The sequence below is a fragment of the Lontra canadensis genome, unplaced genomic scaffold (assembly GCF_010015895.1).
Source record: "Lontra canadensis isolate GAN:19392208 unplaced genomic scaffold, GSC_riverotter_1.0 scaffold110, whole genome shotgun sequence".
Taxonomy (NCBI): Eukaryota; Metazoa; Chordata; class Mammalia; order Carnivora; family Mustelidae; genus Lontra; species Lontra canadensis.
The window spans coordinates 5,252,249-5,277,695 of NW_022631104.1; the positions used below are offsets into that span (position 1 = coordinate 5,252,249).

General features: G+C 43.3%; 1 protein-coding gene and 2 long non-coding RNA genes across 3 annotated transcripts in view; 1 reads left to right on the forward strand and 2 right to left on the reverse strand.

Moving 5' to 3' along the window:
- SHISA6 (shisa family member 6) overlaps window positions 1-25,447 on the forward strand; it is a 273,358-nt gene that overhangs the window by 141,450 nt on the left and 106,461 nt on the right. The window lies entirely within an intron of this gene.
- On the reverse strand, window positions 6,719-8,723 carry LOC116856540. Its single transcript, XR_004380589.1, has 3 exons — window positions 8,683-8,723; window positions 7,423-7,504; window positions 6,719-7,165 (listed from the first exon to the last, which is right to left on the reverse strand). It is a non-coding gene; the product is annotated as an uncharacterized LOC116856540 (long non-coding RNA).
- Window positions 14,500-15,593, reverse strand: LOC116856539. The gene is made up of 3 exons (XR_004380588.1): window positions 15,143-15,593; window positions 14,926-15,000; window positions 14,500-14,703 (listed from the first exon to the last, which is right to left on the reverse strand). It is a non-coding gene; the product is annotated as an uncharacterized LOC116856539 (long non-coding RNA).

Genomic DNA, 25,447 nt, shown 5'->3' on the forward strand with positions numbered 1-25,447 from the left:
GAAAAACATTTTTCCTGGTCCAGCATCAGATGTTACCAGGTTTATTTCTAAGTCGTTGAACCCCTTGGTCTCTGCTTGTAACTGGGGTTTCTCTACCTTCATGATCTCTGCCTGGCTACATTCATGTACATGAAGGCCATTGATTTTGTGTGTTAATTATATATTCTGCTACCGTAGTGATTTATTGCATTATTTTTGTCATTAGCATTCCAGTTACATGATCCTATCATATGCAGACAGAGGTAATATTGCTTCTCCTTTACCCTTATGCCTCTGATTGATTCATCTTGTCTGACCGTATTGGCTTAATATCACTGGTACAGTGTTGAGTACTAGGGGGGATTCAAGGCATCCTTGCTTTGTTTCAATGTTAGAGAAAGTGCTGTAGAGCTTTCCCATTAAAATACTGTCTTCGGGACTAAGATAGTTAAGATGGATGGTTTCATAGATAGATACTTGATTCAGATTGATTCATGTTAAAAATACCCCTCAATTCCTGGGGTGCCCGGGTGGCTCAGTTGGTTAAGAGTCTGACTCTGAGTTTCAGTTCAGGTCGTGACCTCAGGGTCCTGGGATTGAGCCCCGAGTCAGCCTCTGCACTCAGCACAGAGTCTGCTTGAGGATTCTCTCCCTCTGCACCCCACCCCCCCAAGCATATGCTCTCTAAAATAAATAAATAAATATTTTTAAAGAAGTATCCCTCAGGGCACCTGGGTCACTCAGTCGATTAAGTGTCTGCCTTTGGCTCAGGTCATGATCTTAGGGTCTTGGGGTCGAGCCCCACATCAGGCTCCCTGCTCAATGGGGAGTCTGCTTCCCGCTCTATCCCTCCCTGCCACCGACTAATGCTTGCTCTTTCTCTCTCCCTCTGAAATAAAATCTTTTAAAAAATTAAAGTGTCCCTTGATATCCTTTCCTTGTTTTGTTTTGTTTTGTTTTTAATCAAGAATGGGTATCAAATTTTGCCCGAGGCTTTTTCATCATTTATGGAAATATAATCTAAAGTTACTTCCCTAGATATATTAATATGGTATATAATTTTAATGGATTTCCCAACATTGACCCAGTCTTGCATTCCTACAATAAATCCCACTTTGGTCATGTATTATTTTCTTAATATGGTATTGGTTCTGTTTGTAATGTTTCATTTCGTATTTTTATATCATTAGTCATGAATGATACTGGTTTGTACTTTTCTTTCTTTTACTGTCTTTATGTGTCTTTTTAGTATCAATGTTACTGAAGTAAACATCACTAGCTTTATTCAAGGAATTGGGAATTATCTTTCCCTTTCAGTACTGTGGAGCTATGTGTACAGCATTGGGACTGTGTGGTCTTTGAAGATTTGAAATAATTATCCTATAAAACCATCAGCACCTAGTGCTTTTGAGGGTAGCTTATTAGTTACTTTTCCTACAAGGTATGTAATTTTTCCTATTTAATTTATTTTGAAAATTTTGGTATTTGAGTTGGTTATTATGTGGGGTTCTTTTAGTTTTCAAGTTTTGGTTGTTGCTAGTAGTTACCTTTGTACCTACTGTTCAATGCTCCTTAGTCCCGTGTGTTTAAATGTAAACCTTTTCATTTGGTTTATTAGTTTTATTAGTTTTTTAATGATATCCTTTAACTTATGCGTTTTGCCTACACAACAGTCAGTATGTTTATTCTACTTTCTTCTCCCAATTTCTACTTTCCACCATACAGTGTTTGTACCTTAGTCATGTACCCTTCTTAGCCAGCTGGGATTTAACCTTTTAGACTGACAGTGGTCAGTCAGTCTCTTTCTCCCTCCTTCCTCATGACCATTATTTTTCCTCTGATGTTTTTCCAGTCATCTCTTGGTTGGATGAAGTTTATCTTCCAGTAGATTTCCTAATCAGAGCTCATGAAAACAGATTTCCCTAAGTTCTTATCCTTGAAACTTGTTCTATAGCCCTGATGCTTGAAGAAAAGTTTGACTGGTTGTAGAATTCCAGGTTCCTGCTTTCTTTCCTTGAGTTTTGGAAGACACTGTTCTGTTGTTGTCTTTGTAAGCTATTGCAGATTATTTTTTGAGAACTCTAATGATGGTTTGATTCCTCTGATTTTTTAAGTTATTTGATCTTTTTGCTTGAGAGCCTTGAGCATTTTTTTTCTTTATCTTTGAAGCCCGTTAGTTTTACCTTGGCACCAGAGATGATTGTTCTGAGAACATTTCCTGGGTACCTTTTGGCTCTTAAAGTATGTACCATCAGATTTTCTTTTAATTTAAAGAAAGTCTTGCTGAATTATGTTTTTATATATTAGTTTTCTTGCCCAGTTTTGTCTTTCTTCTTAAGGGGACCTAATTATAGGTGTTTCCTTCCCTTCTTTCTAATTTCCACTGCTTCTGTTGGTTCATTTCTTAGTCGTGGCTGCATTTTTGCCTTTCCTCAGTGCCTTTGCTGAGGTTTATTTACACTCTGTTCCCTCTTATGCATCTTGTACTGTAGCAATTTGTCTTTTTCTTCCATCCCTTTCCAGGTTTCAGTAAATTCTCTTTCATTTTTTTTCTGTTTATTTTCAGTGGTTGAATTGCACTTTCAAGGTATTTTTTTAATAACTACAAATGGGTACTTAAGGCCGCTTAATTCATTTCAGAATGTTGTGCTCAGTGTCTTCCTCATGGTCACGTTTATGTGGAGCTGGAAGAAAATTATCAGCAGTAGAGGTGTTTGGATTCTTTGTTCAGGTTTTTCAAGATTTGTATGTATTTATTCATATTCTTCTCTCCATTTTTTTTTCTTTTTGGTATGGGGCAGTATAGAGGATTCCTATTTCAATGGTAGCCTTTTCTAGTAATGTAGAAAGTACAATTTCTCTAATTGGCATTATTATTATTGAGAGTTTAATCCTCCTTTGTCTTACTGGATCCCATTCCCCATCCCTGGGCTTCTAACAAATCTCCAAAGAGCCTCTCTCTCTTCCTTTTGACTTTCTTCTTATCCAGAAATGATGCTACAGAGGACCACCATGTTGATTTGCCTGTAGTTAGTATTCTGACTTATCAGGGAGCTTTTCAGTGGTTTTCATACCTAGAGTGAACTTTTATTCCAACAGGAGTCTTAGATCTACATCTAGAATTACAAAATTGCTGCAATCTCCCCTCTTCTCTCTTCCACTTTTTATTCCAGACTGTTTTTGTTCACCATAGGGCTTATAGCAGGAGTGGAAAGACAACTTTCTGAGATTTGTTATATATATATTTTTTTAATTAAATTCATTTAATATCTGGGCCTCTTCTGTTTTCTGGGTATGCTGAGCATGCAACTAGAAAGAACGGGGCTGGAATTAAAGCCAGGACTGTGTGATTGTAAAGCTTTTACTTGTGTTATACAACAGAGAGATAGACCAGGGTCATGGGATATACAGGTGCTAGAGAAAGCTACACATGTGAGCAGTGTCTTTTTTGATCAGCCGCAGTCTACAGCCTCCTCTGTAATGTGGTAGTCATTCCCTCCTTTTGCTGCTGACTATGGGAAACCCTACATGCTGATTATTAATTCTACCAACTGCATATAGGACTAAATATTATGTCATTGACAGCTCTGGAATTATGTTATCACCCCCTTCCTCATTTTACTAGAGTGGCAGATCCAGGAGAACAGAAATCAGAACTTTGTTTGTTTGTTTGTTTGTTTAAGATTTCTTTGAGAGAGAGTGTGTGCATGCAACGTGAATGAAGGGGAAGGGCAGAGAGAGAGGAAGAGAGAGAATCTCAAGCACACTCTGCACTGTACACAGACCTACACATGGGGCTCGATCTCAGGACCCTGAGATCATGACCTGAGTTGAAACCAAGAGTTGAATGCCCAAAAGACTGAGCCACCCAGGCAGCCCAGAATCAGAGCAACTTCCATGGCAACCTTGGGCCACGTGGAAGGTGAGAGATTTTAGCCAATGATGATGCAACTCTCAGGCGAAGAACTGGCTTAAACTCTGCTGGCAGAGTTCCCCAGTACAAAATAATTCTAAGCTCTAAGGACTTCTCTTAGATTCCATTCCTCCTTTTCTTGCCTTTTCTCTAGAATTTGATACTACGGACTTCCTACTCCCTTAAAAATCATCTTCATGACACTAGACTACAGCTTCTTTTGAATGTGCCTTCTTTGCTTCCTCTTCTGTGTATAGTTCCCTTCCCTTACCCCACGAACCTGCACACTTTCCAAGCTCTGGGCTAACCCTTTATTCTTCTCTTAAAACTTTCCCTTAGAGGATGTACTTACTTGCATGACTCTTGGCATTATTCCTAGTTAAATATCCCAAGACCTGTCTCTCTTGCCTCTCTTGGCTTTTGGATGCACTTTACTGATGAAAGCCTTTTCGTAGACATGTGGCCCTAGAAGTGGGGAAGGGAGAGACCTGTCTGCATTTTCTGCCATCTCTTCAAAGTCAGCACATCCTAAGGAGAACTGTGTCTTTCCTCCAAAACCAACTATTTTTGATGAAATTTCATGGATGTCACTTTCTTTTAGTTGCCCAAACTGGTAACCTGCATGTCACTTTTCCTTGATTTTTTTTTTTTGACAATTCATTTATTTTAGAGATACAGAGAGAGAGCACGTGCAAGAGAGAGAGAGCACACACACCAGTTGGGGGAGGGGCAGCAGGAGAGAATCTTCAAGCAGACTGCCCACTGAGTGTGGAGCCTGATGTGGGGTTTTATCTCACAACCCATGAGACCATGATCTAACTGTCTTCCTCAGTACAAACCTCGTATGAGTAGGCTGCCTGGTATACTTAATCTTTCCCTAAATGTACAGTGTTTATTTTGTCTCCACAAAACCTAAATGTTTGTTTTCCCACCTTTTCAGTCATTTTTTAAATCATTTTTAAAATTTATTTTCAGCATAATAGTATTCATTGTTTTTGTACCACACCCAGTGCTCCATGCAATCCGTGCCCTCTCTAATACCCACCACCTGGTTCCCCCAACCTCCCACCTCCCCACCTCTTCAAATAGTTCAGATTGTTTTTCAGAATCCATAGTCTCTCATGGTTCACCTCCCCTTCCAATTTCCCCCAACTCCCTTCTCCTAACTCCCCATGTCCTCCATGCTATTTGTTATGCTCCACAAATAAGTGAAACCATATGATAATTGACTCTCTCTGCTTGACTTATTTCACTCAGCATAATCTCTTCCAGTCCCATCCATGTTGCTACAAAAGTTGGGTATTCATCCTTTCTGATGGAGGCATAATACTCCATAGTGTATATGGAACACATCTTCCTTATCCATTCGTCCATTGAAGGGCATCTTGGTTCTTTCCACAGTTTGGCGACCGTGGCCATTGCTGCTATGAACATTGGGGTACAGATGGCCCTTCTTTTCACTACATCTGTATCTTTGGGGTAAATCCCCAGTAGTGCAATTGCAGGGTCATAGGGAAGTTCTATTTTTAATTTCTTGAGGAATCTCCACACTGTTCTCCAAAGAGGCTGCACCAACTTGCATTCCCACCAACAGTGTAAGAAGGTTCCCCTTTCTCCACATCCCCTCTAACACATGTTGTTTCCTGTCTTGCTAATTTTGGCCATTCTAACTGGTGTAAGGTGGTATCTCAATGTGGTTTTAATTTGAATCTCCCTGATGGCTAGTGATGATGAACATTTTTTCATGTGTCTGATAGCCATTTGTATGTCTTCATTGGAGAAGTGTCTGTTCATATCTTCTGCCCATTTTTTTGATATGATTATCTGTTTTGTGTGTGTTGAGTTTGAGGAGTTCTTTATAGATCCTGGATATCAATCTTTTGTCTGTACTGTCATTTGCAAATATCTTCTCCCATTCCATGGGTTGCCTCTTTGTTTTCTTGACTGTTTCCTTTGCTGTGCAGAAGCTTTTGATTTTGATGAAGTCCCAGAAGTTTATTTTCGCTTTTGTTTCCTTTGCCTTTGAATGCCTACTCATCCTTGATGACTTTACACCAAGCTTGCTTTCCTCCACACACACTTAACCTCCAAGAGATTTTCCCGTGTCCAAGTTCAGGCAGCTCTTCTTAACCTTCCTAGAGATCTGTAACCTGAAAAGTCATGTTTCTCCCCATATGGACTGATGAGGTAGAATATGGACAGGGAATCCACAACAAGCACTGCTATTCAGAAAGGGGAGGAAAGGGGGGCACTTGGAAGGCACTGGTCCTTAACAATTTTGAAACCTGTCTGAGCAGACTCTGAGCACAGGGCCCCTGATTTGGGCCGGGGCTGTGCAAGTCACGTGGGTGTGCCAAGCACCAGGATGGGAAGAGAACCAGGTCTGTGAGTAGACAGTATGGAGTATGTCACTTCTGGGCGGAACTCTCAGGTGCCGAGGTAGGCCTCAGTAAGGGAACACGTGGTGTCAGTGGGAAGGTGCAGGTTCTTCCCTTGGGTCAAGGTCACACAAGCATTTGGAGTCCTGGTAGCTGCACCCTGTGGAGGGAATCATGGCCTCACAGCCTCCTAACATTGACCTTGGATCCCTGAAATGTCTTCCTCGTGGAGAGGAAGTGTTGCAAGAGAGCTCACGCCATGCGGCTTGGGGTCCCTGAGAGGGAGCGCCCCGAGAGCCCACACTTCTGGGTGGGCATACTAATGCAACTAAGGCTTCATAAAGCACTCTACCTAAAATTCACTCTCCCTGGAATCACTCAGATAGAGAACACTCACTCCCAAGAATCAGGTTTCCTTGGAGAAAGTTCAGGAGCGGTCAGGGAACAGAATAGGGTCCGTGCACGTGTCTGTACCCTTTATCTCTTCCTGTGGGCACAGGTACTTATCAGGAGCCCCTGGGAAGCATAAAGTGCCAAGAATCTGATTGGATCACTTTTCAGACAACTTGTAGGTCTGGAGGCTTGTTTTAGAAGTTCCGTAAGGGAGACCGCCAAGACTGCTGTCCCAGGTACTGACGAGATGGAGTCTCAGGAGAGAGGTTGGAGACTCCCAGGGACCCCCTATCCACGCCAGGCAGATCTGGAGATGCCCAGGCAGAGTGGGCTTGCCTGAGTGGAGACTGCAGTTTGGGTGGGTGTGGGCGTGGAGTGTCTGGGACAGGTGATGGGGCCCAGCCAGCCTCTTCTCCGCTTGGACTAATTGGTTTCTCTTTCATTTTATGGAACTTGACAGCACTGGTTGTGGCTTTTCGTGGTTGACTGCCCACGGTAGTACCTAATTACAGAGGAGATTTTTTAAAGCAACAATGAGCACGTTTTCTAAATATGTTCCCAGTCCATTCCCTCCCTGGGTAATTGGACCCTGAGAGAAAGCAGGGCGGGGTTGGTGTTCCCAGAGGCCTCCTGTCAGCCAGTCCCAGGCAGGTCCCATCGGGGTCACTCAGGAGCACAGTTCCCCACGAACTCCGGCAGGGATGGTAGGGAGGGTGCCCGAGACCCCAAGGCCAGACCCCAGTCCCATGAGCCTCTCACCCGTGCTTTCTTCGTGACGACTGAGGTGCCCCTCGAGAGCTAGGTAGGAAATTATACACTTCAGCCGAAGAAGCGAGGTGTTCTATCAAAAGAAAAATAAAAATATCGAGCGGCTTCTGGGGAGATCAAAGCCAGACTCAGTCGAAAGCTCCTGGCATAGGTGATTCTGAGACTCTTTTCTTTGTTCTTTTGGAGAAAAGGGTAGTTGCACTCAGAACAGCATACTTACTCATCTGCCCAGTTGTTCTGTATTCATTCCATGCATTTGACCCCGTGCTAGACTGGGGAAGGGTCTGTTGCCCAAGCGTGCCTGGGCAAGGAGAGGCACTAGGGGATCTGGAGCAGGGTCGCAATCTGGCCCCCCGAAACCCAGAAGGAGAATAGAAACCATCCAGAGACTTCATGCCTCTGTATCCCCAACACCCCGCTGGTGTCAGACACCACAGTCCTTCCAGCTGCCTCTCAGCAGAGGAAGAGTAAAGAAGATGCCTGTGGTTAGCTCGCTGGGCTATTTCCTTATGTCTGGCTGGCCACCTCCATCTGCCCTCTCCCTGCTCAGGAAGGCCTGGAAATCTCTACCAATTAAAGCTGCAGGCCAGATGCAGAAGGAGGTCAGTGTGAGGCATGAATCACAGGGACTTCTCAACTGGAGAGATGTTCTCATAACCACCGAAGGATGCTCAAGGACACACCATAACGCCCTGTTGCACTGGGCGTGTGTGCGCGCGCGCACACACACACACACACACACACACACACATGCACGGCCTCACACAAGGAAATTTAAACTCTTTGCCCCTTATCTATCCTTTCTGGAGACTCACATGGAAATTGTGTGTCACTTCACGCCACCAGAGTGACCTCACCTTCGGGCTCATGTTTAAACTCCATCTGTTCCTAAGGCCATGAGAAGGGGCTGTGCAGGCCTCCCACGAAATCCCTGGGTCACATAATGCTCCCCTTCTCAGTGTGGAACCCCACTTCTGGGACAAGGGGGGAGCATCTGCCTCCCTCCCCAACTTCCCACACAGAGCAGAGAAATACTGCCCAGATGTCTCCATCATGGGCCCTCTGTCCAACTTGGCCTGCACGTTAGGACCGTGGTTTTTAACTCCAGCTGCTTGTCAGGTTCATCAAAACTTTAAAAAAAAGAAAAAGTATGCATAGCTCCGATGGGTGCGTATCAGACTCTCAAGAGCATTGAATCACCCCCCCAGGCCCCGAGGATGTGGTTAAGTTACGGATTATGATCCCATACACCTGCCTACGGGTGGGCCTGTGACTCAGCATTTCTGACAAGTTCCCGGGGTTGCTGCTGTCCCAGGGACAAACTGGAAGGGACCAAATTAGGGAGTTAGGGTTCTCAACATGGAGTATAACCTCTGGGGAGCTTTTAAATATCCTCTCACCCAGGCTGACCCCCGACCGACCAATTCATAGTTTCTGGGGCTGATGCCTATCCATCAGTATTTTGTACAGTATTTTGCAGCCCTGGTTGAGAACCCCTGGTCCAGGAGCTGTTTCCTGCAGGGCAGGGGGTGGGGTGGGGTGGTGTCTGTGTTCAGCTGCTTAGCTCCCATCCCAGGCACGGACCGTCTACCTATTCTCCAAAATCCATTTTCCAACCAGCTGGGCACTGCATATTTTTTTTTTTTTCCAGACGGCTAGACAATACATATTATCATCACAGAAGAGCTCGTCAAAACATCTCCCTCTCTACAGATAACCAACAGCAATATTAGCCAAGACCGTGGATCGGGTACATTCTCTTTACACAGAAAATTAATTCTCAATTGTCAGCAAATGCTCTCTTGGCTTCGCTCCCTCTCCTGGAGAAGTCGCCCTCGTACAGTTACACAACCCCATAGCCATGTGGTGTGTAGACACGCCACATGCCTGGGATGAACCTCTTAAACAATCCCTCCATTTTTTACTTGGCACCATTTTCGACTTCTTGGTCCTTCCTTAAGAACCCTGAGGATTGAGGATCTTGCTTCCCTATATCTTCCGCCTTCTTCGGTATCATCTGTGTTTCTGAACTTCTGTTCCCAGCGTTGTTCATGAGGCCTTTGCCCACCTTGTTGGCCTGGCGGGCTCCTACCTGTCTTTCAGCTCCTGCTTTCTGGGCTTTGGGAGGACCGCATCTCCCCAGACCAAGTCAGGCACTGCCATTCTAAGCACCTGTGTGCTCTCCCAGCAGTCCCTGAGGCTGTCTGTTATAACCCTCGGTATATGGTGCCGTATTTGCTGAGTTCCTAGTCTGCTTCTTCCACTAGATGTGAGCTTCTCAAGAGTGGGAGTGGCATACCCACCTCTCAGTCCACACCATCTTGCACAATGCACAGAACATAGAGGCTCAAATAGTATTTATTGAATAAACCAATAGTTCCTCTCCTCTTTCATGCTTTTTTTTTTTTCTCTTCTTCTTCTGGTCTTCCTACTGCATTGTATAAAAATGTACAGAAGCCGATCTGCTTGAGCATGATTCTGACTGGCATATTTGCTCAAATCAGTCCATACCCAATGAGAGTATAATTGGAATACCCAGTTCTTCCAAAACCCTGCCAATCATTCTGCTGTGCAAATAGGCACAGGTGATTGGTTCTAATCAAAGTCATTAGGGTGGTTCTGGAATGATCCTGCTGCCATATGTAGATAATTATGGCAGAAGTCTAAATTTTGGATGCTAGCCAATCCAAATAACATTAGCAAGAAGAATTTGCATAGAACAAAAGGAGAAGGATGGCACAGTGTTTGGACATAAATAATAATGACTGGTATTTATATAGCGTTTTCTATGAGGCAGGCATCCTCTACGTGGTTTCCGTACATTAGCTCCTTCACTCAACAGAAGAGCCCTACGAGAGAAGTATTCAGTGGCATAGGTGGGCAAACTAAGGCCTCAGGAGAGTAGGTAACCTGGCCATTTACTACATCTAGTAGTAAATGGTAGGTCTGTTGGGACCCAGTAGATTAGTTTCACGTCAGTGCTCTTCCCTGATACTCTGCACTAGAGAGAGGGCTCCTTCTAGAACAGAACATCAATCACATGTCTCAGTGTGACTGTTAGCATTCCCCATAGTTCATGTGTTAGTAAGAGACCTAACTTGATCCCTGGAAGCAGAACAGACCATCTTATTAGAGTAGCAAGCCTCAAATCTTAGGTATACCAGTTGGCTTTCTTTCTTCTCTCTCTCTCTCTCTCTCTTTCTCTCTCTCTCTCTCACACACACACACACACACAGGCATACTCATCTGTCTGGAAGGAGAGACTCAGGAACCTTCAATGGACAGCTTATCTATAAAGGCAAATTAAATTTTTTTTCAGAGTAAGAACAGTGCTGCTGTTTTCCTAGAATTTTATTTCCTTTGGATATTAGATTGGCACACCAGAAAAAAAAGGCAGTTTGGCTGGTGGTTCCTAATTCTAAAATACTTCTGTTAATGATACCTCTGTCTGTCCTTACTTGATAGTTCTTTTGGGGTCAACCAGGAAACTAAGTCCCCGTCATGTGCTCTCTGGGCTGGGGTCAACCAGGAAGCTAAGTCCCCTTTCCCCATGAAGAAAATTAGAGTGAGAGGTCTGTGTCCCATAGTCCCTGTGAAATGAATTGACCCTCATTCTTGGAGATTTTCACCTCTTGTGAGAGCCATTTTGTTGGTGACATCATATTTGAAAAAGGAGTCAGTATTTTTGCATGACCATTTCTTTCAAGATGTGGTCTCCCTGATTATAAGCAAATATGACGTGATATGCTCAGACCAGGTAGACGCACCGCCTCTCTCCATCTCTGAGGTCAGTGGGAGAATCTGGGAGCTGATATTTTTAATAGAGTTCCCTGCAACAGACCGTTCCATGAAAGAAATGCACCCAGCAAGGTAAGGACTTTACAATAGCTTCCATCTTCTCTGTCCATTCTATGCCACATGGGAAACCATTATAACTTAATTATTTTAAAAAGAAAAGTAGTGTCAGTATCTTTAAAGCAGTGGCTCTCAAAGTGTGGCCCCCCAGACAAGCAGCATCTGTATTACCTGGAAACTTGGAGAATGTCCATTCTCCAAGAATGTCCATTCTTGGGTTCTAGTCTAGACTAGTCTAGACTTCCTGACTCTGGTGTGGGGATTCACAATGTGTGTTCTAATAAGCCCTCCAGGGAGAACCACTGTCATAAAGAAATAAGATATATTATTAGATCATGCATCTTAAGATATGATCTCACCCAAGTAGATGGACGCAAACAGTATATTATTTAAGTATCATGCCCTCAAAGGATATCCCAGCCAATATGTTAGCTCTGTCCCAGGCATAAAGCAAATTGTAAGGAGCTCGACATAAGCCACTGGGAAATTGAAGCCATTCATTTATTAGACCCCAGAAAAACACTTACTCGGTGTACAAACCATTATTTGCCCATTGATCAAGGCAAGGTGGGTTGGGTTGGAGGTTGATGATTAATTCAGATGATTCTTACTTAGAGGAGCTCAGCTGTCTTCCTTGCTAGGATATTAAAATGGAAGATTCTGAAAGTTAATTCAACCAGGGACTTTAATCACCCAAGGTGATAGGATGCACTGAGAGACTGTAAAGATTGGGTGCCAATGTCAAATTCGAATGTTATTGCTTTTAACTGGGGCTATTGCAAGACTCACAGAGCAAATGGAACAGGCACAGTGTGATCTTTAAAATTAGTTACAAAGATCAAAACATTAAAAAAAAAAAGCTGGAGTGGTTTTCCTGAGCATAAAAATGTATCCTTTCAGAAAGAATTAATTTGATAAAATTACTCATTAGGCCCATGTCTCGTGTCATTATAGCTGTAGTGTCTAAAATAACTTCAACTTTTGGAAGAAGCCAGTACAACATCTAAGTTATTTAATTAGGTCAGACAGTAACTAACTTGTCTTTCCACTACTGGTCTTTGGAGGTTATTAGTTACAATCATCCTCTGTTGGTTTGAGAAAGTTAGTGTTTCCTGGGGGTATCATTCCAACCATGTATGGGTAATGTCATAAAGGATCAGAGTTTCGCAACCCACCCACCCACCCCCACCCACCCCGCCGCCGGATGACACCACCACAGTTGACTTGGATAGACCAATGGTCATGACCTAATGTGTTGCTTTTAATACACATATCTTTCGTCATTTTCCTTTCTCTGAGTTCAGGGCCACCAAGATGAAAGGTTTATATAACGTTGGAAAGAAAATGGTAAGGAGTCATAGGCTCAGAGAATTCTTTGTGTTGGTAGAAGAGTTCAGCTCTCCTCATCCCCTTCTGTTGGTGTAGCCACAAGCTGTGGGTTAAGACCCAGGAGACTTTTAATCTTCCAGAAGTTCAGGCACTCTCCTTGATTTTTAGACCTTCCTTTAAACCAGCCTTGATTCCCCGAAGTTGCAGTACATAGAGGCAGGCTCTAGGAAGGACGGCTAACTTAAGTCGGTTCTGACCTTGCCTTTGCAGCGCGAATCCCCCTGACCAGTACTGTCACCGAGGAGGCTGGATGGGTTTACCCACTTCCCTGAAGCAATATCAATTCTTGAACACTGCTTTGTGCCCATAGGTTCTGCACCTTGGTCTTTTTCAAACTCGTAACAACTCTACAAGTTAAGTACACATGAGGAAAAGGTAGCTCAGAGACACCAAGCACTTTGCCCAACGTCACACAGTTCCTAAGGGGCAGAGCAAGCTTCTGAGCTCAGGTCCAGTTAGCCTTGGGGTTAGCGTAAGGTCTAACTCTGAAGTCCAGCATCTTCCCTGGCCCTCTTTAGGAAAGTGGGTCACCCCAATACACTGCCCTTCAATAACCCACTGATCATGGGGAAGATTTCGTAGGTTGATGTGAATCAGTCTTCTCTTGGTGCATCTGTTAAGTCTGGAATGCCCCAGGCATGCACTGTGCCAGTCTGGTTGGTTCTAGGGATAGTTTAGGAGGTAGTGATTATCAAAGTACGTCCCTTAGACCTATGGCATCTATGCTCCCTATGAACAGGTTGGAAACGCACCTTATCAGACCCCACCAGAGACTTACTGATCAGAAACTCTGAGGGTAGGGCCCGGGGATCTGGGTTTTGGCAGGTCATCCAGATGGCTCTCCTGGATAAGCAAGGTCAGAGAACCACTGGTCTAACCTCTCCATCTTGGGGAGAGCAACGCCTATTTCCTCCTCCACCCTGCGATTAGGATTTTTCCTCTGGGTACCTGAGGTTTTATTCACCACACACGTGCCCCTAGGAGCCCAGTGGGTATGTTCAAGTGTCTCCAGGCTTTCTGGGATACAGGGACTTAAAAAAAAGAAAATAGGAAGAAGCAGAAAAATTCTGCCTCTCCCTTCCATGTTCTCTAATAAATACCCACCCCTTTATGATTCCCCTTTCCAAAAGGAACTTGGTTTTCTTGTTTCTTGGAATCCCCCCTGCCCCTGACAAGGATATGTAAAGAAGATAAGAAAAAGGTTGTCTCTGACTATGTGAGGCTGTTGCTTATTAACAGCAAGTTGTAGTGGAAGGATGAGCTGTGGAGACCTATGGAACTGTGGTTAAATATCATTTCTACTGGCTTTGAGATTTTGGGAAAGAATCCGTTCAAATCTCTGAACTTTTTCTTTTCCTCCCATTTTTGATGCAAAGAAAATAATACCACATATGGCTGTTGTGGGAATCATATGATGTGGAAGGTGCCTAGCACAGTGCCTGACATCTTATAAACAACAACCATTATCATTATCGAGAGCGAAATGGTCTTATTTTCTCGGGCGTAGAGATAAGGAAGCCTCTGGGTAAATTTGGTGTGTGTTCCTTGGGGATCAAATTTATTTCTTGGTAAACAATAGAAATATGATATATTAAAATCAGGGTTCTGTTGAAGCTCTCCCACATGTTTTTGAATTTTGAATGGAAAGCAGGTCTTAAAGAAAATCTAGACTTCAGAAAACTGGCTTTATCGCTTTGTATCCTATCCTTTCTGGTAGTCCCATCCCTGAGTATCATGTCCCTCCTGCTTGCCCTTACTCATATCTCACAGGAGCAATGTGGGAAGCGCTAGAAAGGAGGACTCTGACCTGTGGGTGAAAGCTGTAAGTAGGCAGATGATGGTAGAGCTGGATGTCACTTTCTAACAATTAGGGAGAGAGGCTCTGTGGTAATGGGGAGCCTGCTGGAGATGTCCTAAGTGGGGTTTGTGGGGGGTCGGTAGGAGTTGGTTCCTCCCACATCCTTCCCAACCATGAGAGCCTTCCAGGTAGGATTCTTCCCCTAGCAGCTTGACAGATAACACTGGTGCCTATTTAAATGAATGAAAGAATGAGTAAGTGAATGAATGGACGAGCAGCTGCCCTTTGATTCTCTACCCCCAGGCCACTGTACCCTTCTATACCCACCATCACTGAGCACCCTGACTCCACTCAGACTTTCAGTAGCACCCTCACCTTCTGGTTGGGATTATGCAAGTAACAGAGCTGCAAGTAACAGAAAACCAGCCTTAAACTAGGAGGAGTTTATTTACCTGACAAAATAAGGAGTCTTGTTCTTTTCCCTCATGGTTGCTTAATGGCTGCTGAGTTCCGGCAATCACATCATCCTGGCATTCGAGGGCAGAAGAGCAAGGACAGGAGGAGAGTCCTGCCAACAGATACCTGCTTCTGCCTCCCTGTCACTTCTCCACGGCTCTTGACATACCATCCCAAACTGGGACATCAGCAACCACCATTTATTTGACTCACATCTATGTGGGGAGGCAGCTGGGGCAGGCTCGGCTGGGCACGGGTTTTCTCTGTGGGGTTTCCTCATGGGTCAGCAGGGTGGGTCATTCTCTGAAGGGGGCACTGGGCCACATGCCTGTCAGGCTTCCCTGAGCTTGTCCTGCCCAGCCAACCAGCAGCATTTCCAGAAGAAGGCTGAAGCCGCTTCGGGACCAGTCCATCACTTTGCCCTCCTCTGTGGGCCAAAGCAAGTGACGAGGCCAGTTCAGCCACGAGAGCTAGAAAAACAGAGGCCGCCTCCTCATGGGAATGACTGTGAAGTCACAAAGCACAGAGATGTGCTTCCGCGGAGGGCCAGAGAAGGGAGCCCATTCATCAAGGGCAGACTCATTAACCAGAACTGAAACTGGCAAAGCGCCTTCCTTCCTGCCTTTGTCCTCCCCCTCCCCCATCTCTTTCTTCCCTCTAAGCTTTACCAGACCCTGTCATAATGACAAGCCAGGGAAAAGGGGGGCTGGGAAAGAGCACTGGGATAAAGCACTTCGTAGTACCCATTGTATCATTGAACCCCCTCCTTGACTTTGCTAATAAAGTTCTTGGACCCGTATCCTATTAGACTGTCAGAAACCTCAGCCCCAGTGAATTCCTGCGGATATACCTCGAGAAGCATTCATTTTGGCCCAGGCAGCCCTCAAAACCAGGTCCAGTTGAGGGGTTAAAGGAGGGGGAGAGACACAGACAATAGGCCTCCTTTCTTCCCGCTGCCCCTCCCAGCCATTGAAATGTCAGTCAGCGCTAATTCTTGCAAAGTATCTGTGAGTACAGAAGGGCCACCTTCCCCGCTGTGTTCCTAGCTCTCCCTAGGAACATACTCTGTGATAAGGTATGAAAGGAGACCTTCAAAAACCCACATATACGTCTCCCTAAGGATTTTTACTTGAAAGCCAAATGATTTGTAAATGGCATGTAGGTAAATAATCAGTCTGGATGCAGAAACTTGCTGGCTACATTGGTGTTTCAGGGACTATATATGTGTGTGTGTGTGTGTGTGTGCGTGTGTGTGTGTGTGTGTATACTCTGAAGGTAAGGCTATTGTTCACAAAGAAAAAAAACTAATAACCTCATGATCTAAAGCTTATAAAATCATAGTGAGCCTTTCTTATGTATTTATTGTGTACCTGGTCAAGTGCTAAGCTTTGGCAGAATCTTTTTTTTTAAAGATTTTATTTGTTTTTTCACTTGACACAGAGAGAGAGAGCGCGCACAAGCAGGGGGAGCAGCAGGCAGAGGCAGAGGGAACAGCAGGCTCCCTGCCAATCAGGGAACCTGATAGAGGGCTCGATCCCAGGACCCTGGGATCATGACCTGAGCCCAAGGCAGACGCTTCACCAACTGAACCACCCAGGCACCCCACAATGATAGTCCGATTTAATTTTCAAACTTTCTAACGAAGTAGGAAATATCCCTGTGTTTACATAGGAGGTGTCTGAGGTACAGATCTGGAAGATAAGTTTTCCAAGATCACTCTGGAAGAATCAGGATTCAATTTCATCTCTGTCTGACTGCAAGCCCTTATTTCTAACGAGGAGAACGCACCGTGTTCTATTTATTTATAATCCGTGGTGCAAAAGTCATTAGAGTAAGCCTAGAAAAGAATTCATGCTTCCTAAGTATCCACTGACAGTCTTGACTGATGGAGCCCTGTGCCTGTGTGAGAGCCAAGACACTCAAAATTCAAACAAATGCCTGAGTTACTCAGGGCTCCAATGACCACGGTGCTGTTGAGCAGATGAGAATATATTACTTAAGATGGATGATTATCGATAATTGCAAAAGGTGTAAACAAGATCTTATTAATGAAGCAGTTCATTAGCTATGTCAGTTTTGCATATCAATCTACAGTTATAGGTCAGGAGCTTGTGGTGGGTTTTGCTATTGTTTACTGCTTGGTTTTTGTCTCTGTGCCACAAGGTTTTGGTGTCCTCCAACAGATTAGTGTTTCCTAAACCATGTTCCACAGAATAGTACCTTTATGATGTGTTTGTAGGAGTCCCATGAACAACAACAACAAAAAAGTCTCACAGCCAAATAAATTTATAAAAGTTAGGACTCGTTAACATTTAAAGTTTATTGCTTTACTGCGTGACTTATCAGAGCCGTTTGGTGCAGTCTGCATCTTGGCCCTCGGAGATGGCGGTAGAGTTGGCTTGGTTGGCCATACCTGTTGGGTGATGGGAAATACTGTTTGATTACAGGTCAGTCTGATCTTGTAGGTTGGAGTTCATAAATGAGAGCAGACCTGTAGAGATCTCCAATCCCACTCATGTATACCATGTCTCATGTGTTTTTTAAATTATTTTCTTCCCAACCTTCTAAAAATTCTTTTCAGTTTGAACGAAAATTACTTTGCTTTTGGGAGATTCAGGACTTCCAGGGGCAGCTGGCTGGCTCAGTTGGAAAAGCATGTGACTCTTTCTCTTGGGGTTGTCAGTTTGAGCCCAACAGGGGTTATAGAGATTGCTTAAATAAACAGAGATTTAGGACGTCCCATGTTTGTTTACCTAAAGAAACACAATTTATGTGTTAGCTTTTAAAGACCAAAGTACATTTATTTGGCTCTTTGTGTATACTGATTACGTACAAAAGTGTGATGTCTCCTTGCTGAGACATCACTTCACATGTCTAGTGCCAAATTCTAGAAAGAAAACTGAACTGGGGCTGAGGTGGAGGGAGGGGGAGGAAACTACCATTTCTGGAGGGCTTGTCTTGTTTAAGTCCTTCTTATGTCTGCCTTAACCCTTTCAGAAGCCCTGGAGGTGGGTCTTTGTGTTTTCACTTTGCAACTACAAAATTTGCTTCTCAGAGATACCAGACTATTGAAGCTTACACAGATAGTAAGCATAAGACTCAAGATGTGAACCCAAATCTATCTGACCCTAAAATGTCTAATCCACTTCTCAAGCCAAAAAAAAAAAAAACAAAAAACCACCAACCCAGAATGAAAATAAAATGATAAGAAAACTACCACTTAGAAATAGGTTTGATTGACAAAGGGATAGTAGTAATAGCAATAATTGCTATCATTTTACCCCCCCTTGGGACTGAAGAGGCTAAAAGAGAAAATAACCGGTATCTATTCAACCAGAAAGAGTAAGAAACTCATCTAGTCTGTTGGCTAGGTTTGAAAATTAAGGACTGCTCCTTATAGCTTGACTAGGATTATTTTCAGAAAGATCATACAATTAATAAAGAAAATAGGTAATAAGGGGCGCCTGGGTGGTTCAGTCGGTGAAGCATCTGCCTTTGGCTTGGGTGATGCTTCCTGCTCAGGCTCCCTGCTCAGCGGGGACTCTGCTTCTCCCTCTGCCCCTCCCCTCGCTCCTGCTCTTTCTCTCAAATAAATAAAGAAAATCTTAAAAAAAAGAAGGAAAGAAAGAGAAAGAAAGAAAGAAAGAGAAAGAGAGAAAGAAAGAAAGAAAGAAGAAAGAAAGAAAGAGAAAGAAAGAAAGAAAGAAAGAAAGAAAGAAAGAGAAAAAGAGAAAAAGAAAGAAAGAAAGAAAGAAAGAAAGAAAGAAAGAAAGAAAGAAAGAAAAGAAAGAAGGTTGGGGCACTTGGGTGGCTCAGTGGGTTAAACCTCTGCCTTCAACTCAGGTCATAATCTCAGGGTCCTGGGATCGAATCCCTTATCAGGCTCTCTGCTCAGCGGGGAGCCTGCTTCCCTCTCTCTCTCTGCCTGCCTCTCTGCCTACTTGTGATCTCTCTCTCTGTCAAATAAATAAATAAAATCTTAAAAAAAAAGAGGTGGTAAAATTCTTGTATTGGCAGGAAGAGAGGGTTTGTTCAAAAAATATGAAGTAGATGGAAGTAGTTGGCTACAATATTGAGTATTAGTGTCTGGAACTTCTGATTGCAGGATTATGTGAGACGATGGTCCTTATCACAACATGACCTTTTGGTACCATCTGATGACCAAGTCATTCAGAGAAATGGCGCTGCAGGTTCACCTTGAGACATGGACAAAACAGTGAGACACCCTTGGCCTTTTGTAGATGGGGGCCACTTCTGAGATGTTACCTTTGCTTATATCAGGACTTGCTAAGATACTTCATATCATCTTTTGTCAAAGTCACTGCTGGCATTTTGGCCATGATAAGAATAGAACTTTTAGAAGTCGAGCTAGAGTGTGGGTCTTTTTGGAAGCAACACAACAGATCAGTAGCTGGGATGGATGTTCCCATCTGAATAAACCCAGCATCTATCATTCGATCAGGGACAAGATCTAGGACTTAGCTTGGTCATTTTTAAGGGAAGGGTGACAAGGAGGAGGACTTGAGAAATAAACACCAATGTGCCCTCCCTATCTTGTGAGCCAGGGGTACAGGTTGAATATAAGCCACATGTGGCCTCCAACTTGAAAACAAGCAAATGCCTTCCAAATATAGGAAATAAGACTGAACATGTCACCATATCTCAAAAAAAAAGTGAAATATGTTTTGGTTCTTTATGCTCTGTGACTACCCTCTCTACTTGGCTGGGATCTGCTCTCTCAATGTCATCTCATGGTGGATATTTTATTAGTAATGTTCTTGGGGCACCTGGGTGGCTCAGTTGGTTGAGCATCTGGCTCTTGGTTTCGGCTCAGGTCATCATTTCAGGGTCGTGAGATCAAGCCCCCACTTGGGTTCCATGCTCAGTTTTTCTCCCTCAGCTTGAGATTTTCTCCCTCTGCCCCTCCCCCTGTGTGCTCTCTGCCTCTCACTTTCTCCCAAATAATAAATCAATAAATCTTCATGAGTATCATCCTTCTTGGTTCTATCTTATTGTATAAGAGACTTCTCTGTTACACATTTCCTCCCACATCTCCTTCTCAGCCATCCCCATCCTGCCCCGCAAGACACACACACACACACACACACCCTCTTTGGCTTGATTCTTGGCTTCATCACTGAACAGCTATGTGATGTCTCTTAACATCTTGGAGGCTATTTCCTCATATACCAAAGAGAAGTAATAACTTCTCTGCCCACGTCATGTTGCGAACTGAAATGTGCTATCTAAATATAAATTTGTTGTTGTGACTATTACTGCCCTGTGCCCATCTTTCCCAGCGGAGCATAAGCATGCCCCTGGTTGAAGCTGTCAGTCATTGCGTGTGCTGGAAAGTCTGATGGAGAAAGAAGCACCTCTCCCTCCCACCCCACCCGCCCACTGTTACCGTCACATTCTGGAGTCTATGATGGATTTGTTCTTTTCACTTTTAACTACTTGAGTGGTGTTTCTGGTCAGTGGAGAGCATTTCATTTCTATTGCGTTTTCATCTGCTCCGTGATTGCTGCTAATTGGGGACCTGTTTGTCTTTCCATTTCTCTGCTCACCTGGCTTTTCTTCTGTCTTCCTGGGAGATGGGAGGCTGCCGGAAACGTCAAGGGCTGTGAGTAAGCTGTTAGGTTTAACAAAGAGCTAGGACAGGAAAGGCAGGAACTAAGATGGACTGATAGGACAATTTGGAAGGTGTTGGGATAATTTCAGAACAGCTTCTCCATTGCTATCATAAATTCACTTAATAGATGTGATCAGATCGCTATTAGAGTCAGAGGACCTCAAGTGAACCATTAGGGATTTGGGGCAAGAGCAGACATCTCCATGCGGGTGTTGAAAACACCAGGTCCACATTTCTTCAATTCTTCAAACACTACCAGGAGATTTCTTACCGCCAAGCCAAAACCACATGCAAAATGGAGTACCGAAATAGTAACCTATAAATGTAATTAAAAACAAGCATTGCTTTGGAGGGAGGGGACACAGAGGAATAGACACGACCTGGGGCTGGAATTCAGGTGTGCCTTTATCTGACATTTCTGCCGCCTTCACCCTGGGTGACCTTAAACACCAATAACAATCATCCAGCAAGCTTCAGAGTGGAACACACCTTCATGGTCATCATCTCGTGGTTCCGCTGGTGACTTAAAACAAGCACATGGAATCCAACTGAGCCCAAGTCCTGCCCCGTCAGGACAGCTCCAAGCAAACCATCAATGCTTGCGATCTCCATCGGTTCCCATACGTGTAATAGGGTTAGTGAGGCATGTGCATATGGTTATTCTGAGGGTAAACTGTGACCACGTAGCTAGAAGTGCTTTGCAAAATCCAAAGGATTAAGTGACAGTTTGTGGGATTTTAGAAGCAAGGGAGGAGGTTTTGGACCTTCTACTTGTAGGGTTTGGGCTGAAGGCCGTGGTAATGAAGTCTGTAAGTCAAACAGAGAAGGAGGGTATTTGGAGTGATAGCGCGTAGTTCACGGGCTGAAGAACAAAGCTGAAGACCTGAGCTCAAAAACTATCCAGGAATCATTGACAAGTAGAGAAGGAGGGGGGCCAGAGCTACAGCTGTAACATGCCCCATTGGAAGAGAATGATTGGGCATGGTTCTTGTCACAGCTGGACCCATCGCCACCTTCGCTGGCCCCAGGAGGAGTTGATGCTGCCACTACCCAAATTAACCATACATGGTCACTTGCCTTATTGCATCATAGTAGGAGGAAGCAAGATTCTGTCTCTTACTTCTCTTGGGAACTCTCCCCAATTGGGAGTGGTGTTCAGAAGTCCATTTTGGGCATGTTATTTTAAAGAACCCACTCAGAGCCTACAGATGATTGCTAGCTGGGCTAAATCACATGTCTCTGCCTTCCTCATCTCCTAGATCTTCTCACCATTTTACGTTCCCTCATATCAATCTTTTTAATGAATATCAAATCTCTCCTCTATACCAGGCATTGCAGGGGATTCCTCCAGCTCTCCAATTTTAAGATTTTATGATTAAGTGTTTCCATGTAACATTTTCCTGGGGAGAAACCCTATGTTAAGAACACTGTTTCCACAATGAAATTTTAGAGAGCCTCCAATTTAAAATGAAGATGACTATCAGAAGTATCCTGCAGATTCAGCAGAGAGGCATGGCTGGAAAAGATAATTTTCTCAACAAAAAGAAGGAGGAAATAACAGTACCAGGGGGATTTCTCAGGTCCCATCCATGTCTACTGTTAAACTTTATTATATAAACCAAGAAGGAGGGGTTGTACAAGTCAAGGACATATAGCCCATAGCATCAATCTGGAAGTTGACTTGCCTGGATCTTCTACTGCAAGCTATTTCTACACACCCTCTCCAGTTTGCATGTATCCAGGACCAAGATACAATATGGTCATGGGGTAGAACGAACGGGAGCTTGGAGAGACTGTTCAAGGCTGATGTCCATGCAAAAACAAAAAACAAGGCTGATGTCCATACAAAAACAAGGAAGCCTCTTTTTCTCAAAGAGGCTCTCTGCCCTTTCCCAATTGTTGCTGATTGGATACAGTGGGGCCACAGATTCTGTAAGATGGCAAATAAGTACCTCAGTCTGACTTCCCTAGACAAGAGAGCTTAGGGCACATTCTTAGGTGTTAACAGTATATGAAGGAGTCCAGTTCCAGTGACAGGGGGTGGAGGGGATAAATGGGAGTGTGGAAAAAAACAGGAGTGACTCTGGAAAAGCAGGAAAGCAAATGTAAGGTTATATCAAGGCTTTGTGAGCAAGCATGGTAGATTGCTTGGTCTCTCCAGATGTCTTTAGAGAGGCTGCCTGATACCACTGCATGTTTTAATAATCCATCTTGAAGGAAGAAGGGAAAAGAATTATGTAGCTCTGGTCTCTCTTTGGTCCAAGTTGTCCCATGCAGTATCAACTCTCCTGCATTTGGGTGTTGACCTCCTAGTCCCTCCAGTAGACACCTAGGAAACCAGCTCTCTGACACCCAGGAAAGCAATATCCATGGCACAAGCCACAATACTCAGGCTGAGCCTGTGGTGGAAGCAAGCAATTGGCACTCCTTATCTTTTCACCTGCAGCCTCACTGGAAGCCTGCTGGATGGGACATTGCATATGTCAAAGAGCCCTCCAGTGTCTCATGCCTCAGTAGCAACAGGAAAACCCAGGAATTAGAGGCAAGAGGTATGCACATCAGGGCTCAAGACATGCCTCTGAGTGATATGAGGAATCCAGAGCAATCAGTAGAGAGACCACAATCTGCTAAGCCAGTGGCATGCCACGAAAGAGGGCACACAGATGGACATTCCTTTTGCACCTACAAGAATGCATTTGGACCAGGAGATCTTCACGGAGGCTCACAAGTACCATCAATGGAAAGACATGGCCAAGGATATCCAGAGAGGTCAATACACTGGGTCATGTACACTAAGATAACCTTACACTATACCTTCTAAAAATTTCTGGATAAAATACAAATAAATTACAATGCATGGCTGGATTCAAAAGAAAGGGAAATCCCTGCTTCCAGGAAAAAGGAGGAAATTAAAACCATATTGGTAAATGTGCGGACTGGTTTTGCAGCCTACTCTTGGAAGGTGGAAAAGAGTGCTTTTCTTATGCCAGCAACCAATGGGATTTAATTTTCTTTCCTCCTACACAGAAAAAGGACACAAAACCTTAGGCTTGAGCAAAATGGGAAACAGAATCAGAGACCTCAAAAGACTGCATCCATACTACACCTATACACCTAATATATACACCTAATACACATACACACACACACACTCACACACACACGATGGATCCATATATATATGCCATCATCACAGGGCAGTGACAAGGAAGCTTTCCTCTCACTGTCTGCATCTGGTTGGGCAAAAAAGTTTCTTTTGAAAAATCAGAACCAGGACTGCAATTTTTAGAGGTCTGAAGTCTGAATTTATATTGCTCGGCAGCTATAGGGAAACACCAACGTGAAACTAGACCATAAAACAGAAAAACTGGGGCACCTGGATGGCTCAGTTAGTTAAGTGTCCGACTCTTGATCAGGTCATGATCTCAGGGTCATGAGATTGAGCCTTGTGTCATGTCAGCGTGGAGTCTGCTTGGTTCTCTCTCCCCCTCCCTCTGCCTCATTCCCCTGAACTCTCTCCAAAGTAAATAAATTTTTCTAAAAATAAAAATTAAATAAAACAGAAAAATTGATCCTGAGACAATGATACAACTAGAGTGTTCAGTGTAAGCATAAACAGAAATATAAGGGAAAGGCAAACCATGAGATTTCTGAAGGAAAAAGGAAAAAGTTCACCATACAGCCAAAGTATCTGAATATTAGACTTCTAGAACCTAAATAGGGCAATCTGAAAAAGTATATAAAAAATGTCCTTAAAATTATTGAAAATATAAAGAAAGAGGATTTATCGTACTAATAAGAGATTAAATCTTATTGAAAAAGGAACAAGTAGCTTTGAAAAAGAACCAACTATAAAACTTCTAGATGTGGAAAAAGTCACAACTGAAACTGAAAACCAAGTGGTGAGGTTAAATAATAGATCAAACACCACCAAAGAGAGAATTAGTAGATGGGAAATCATTTTAAGAAAGTATACAGAATGCTGAGCAGAGAGAAAAATATACGAAGGGAGAATTAGGCCAAATAGTTTAAAATCTGCAAATCTCACATATAACTAATATGTTCTATGTTCCAGAAGGAAAAGATACATAGAAAATAGGGGAGAAACAATATTTGAACAGATAATGATAAAATGTTTTCCAACATTGATGAGTGACTTGAATCCATGGATTTGAAAAACACAAGCAAGTGAAATAATAAAAACCCCAAATCTCAGGTCACATTTTAAAGCAGACAGAAATTAATGACAGGTCCCTTACACAGAACAAACTTGAACTGGCAGAAGACTTCTCAATATTTATAATTATGCCAGGCAACACTGTTGATGGCACTATGACAATCTGTTTGAGAGTCTATAACCAGCTAAACTGTCATTCAGGAGGTAAGACAAAATGAATACATTTTTGCACAAATAAAGACTAAGGAATCTACCTCCATCAACATTAATACATCTTAAAACACAATACTAAATGAGAAAAGCAAGCTCCGACAGGATATGTAGAACATTATCTAAATAAAATTATGAATAAAATTATAAATAAACATAAAATTATGTTTAAATAAACATAAAATTATGAAGCCCCACACTGAAGTATCTACTATTATTTTGTATTTATTCTTATATTTAGAATACAAAGCAATGTAGAGGAATAACAACCATATCTGAGATAGTAGTTATGGAGAAGTGAGATAGAAGGAAAACAGAAGGGATGGAAAAGGGAGTAGGTCTTCAGCTACAACATTAGTATCTTACCTCTTTCTCAGTAAGAGAAAAATCTGGAGTTAAAAAGGCAAAGTAATAACATTTTAAAAATCTAGGTGGTAACACATCATGTCTGCCATTTTATTTCTGTACTTTCTGTGTGCTTGAACTACTTCAAAACAAA